This window comes from Camarhynchus parvulus, chromosome 4A (genome assembly GCF_901933205.1).
Source record: "Camarhynchus parvulus chromosome 4A, STF_HiC, whole genome shotgun sequence".
NCBI classification, from domain to species: Eukaryota; Metazoa; Chordata; class Aves; order Passeriformes; family Thraupidae; genus Camarhynchus; species Camarhynchus parvulus.
The window spans coordinates 18,396,569-18,398,151 of NC_044600.1; positions in this window are offsets into that span (position 1 = coordinate 18,396,569).

The following is a 1,583-nucleotide window of genomic DNA, read 5'->3' on the forward strand; positions in this document are numbered from 1 at the left end:
CGCCCCGCCCCGCCCCGCCCGCCTCGCGAGAGCCGCGCGCCAGCGCCGCCATCTCGGCTGAGGGCAGCGCTGAGGGCAGAGCCCGCCCGGGGCGTGCCCGGGGAGCGGGGAATGGGCCCGGAGAGCGGGGCATGGGCCCGGGGAGTAGGGAATGTGCTCGGAGAGTACGGGATGGGCCTGGAGAGCGGGGAATGGGCCCGGGGAATGGGCCCGGGGAATGGGCCCGGGGAGCGGGGAATGGGAGCGGGGAATGGGCCCGGGGAGTAGGGGATGTGCTCGGAGAGTACGGGATGGGCCCGGGGAGCGGGGAATGGGCCCGGGTAATGGGCCCGGGGAGCACGGGGTGCGGCCCGACCTGCTGTCCCGAGCCCTCGGGATGCCACCGGAGCCCTCGGGATTGTGCCCGGAGCCCCCGGGATGTGCCCGGTGCTCCAGGGATGTGCCCGGAGCCCCCGGGATGTCCCTGGAACCCAGGATGTGCCCAGAGCCCTCGGGTTGTGCCTGGAACTCCCGAGCTGTGCCCAGAGCCCCCAGATGTGCCCGGAGCCCCCGGGACCCTCCTCATCCTCCTTTCCATCCTGCTGCAGTCCCACTCTCTCCCCGTGTCTTTTCCCTGCCAGCACCGGCGATGGCAAAGCTCTCAGAGAATATTTCAGGAAAAAAACACCTTTTTTTCCCCCTCAAAGCATGCGGCCGTCAGCTGTGCCGTCTGGCTGAGCAGCAGGCTGACTGCATCCTCCCCTGGAGAAAGGGGCTGGAGGCACATTTGTCACGTTAACATTTGTCACACTTCCCACAGCTAGTGACACCTGTTCGTCCTGTTTGCCGTGTGTTTTAAATTCCAAGCACGGTGCTGTGTCCCGTGGGTGCCCAGGCCGAGGAACTGCTGGAATTGCTGTTCACTGCTGGTGTCTCACAGCCCCAAGGGCAGCAGCTCCCAGGAGTTTGTTCCAAGCTAAACCTTGAATTACCAGAAAAATCCCTTCAGAATGTACCGGTTTAAAATGTTGGTGATCTTGTAGCGAGCCTGAAAATTTAGAGGTTTTAATTATTGTATCGAGCATGACAATTGACAGCTTTTAATTACAGCAAAATCGGAATCCCAGACTGGTTTGGGTTGGAAGGGACATTAAATCTCATCGAGTTCCAATCCCTGCCACGGGCTGGGACACCTTCCATGGGTGTTATTCCATATTCTATCATTTCTACCGCTCGTACAAACCCACACAGCCTCAGATCAATGGAAGAAGAGATCACACGGGCTGTAATTCCCTGTCATTCCCGGTGCGGAGCAGCACAGGCTCCTCCTCTGCAATTAGTGGGGGCAGCGCTCGTTAATTAAGGCTTTGTGTTTGTGCTCCACGTGATCCAAAGTCGTTTTTTCCCCCCAGTAGCTTCTCCTGGGGTTTGCAGGAGGATGAGCATGGTTTTTAAAGTTAATAATAAACGGAGTGGGCATCACTTAGGGGACTTTGCAGCACTGCACAAAATGTACCTGTGGAATAGCAATGCAGCTTCCTCCTCTTCCCTAAGGAAAGTGCAAAAACATGACCAAAAAAAAAAAAGAGGGAAGAAATAAGGAT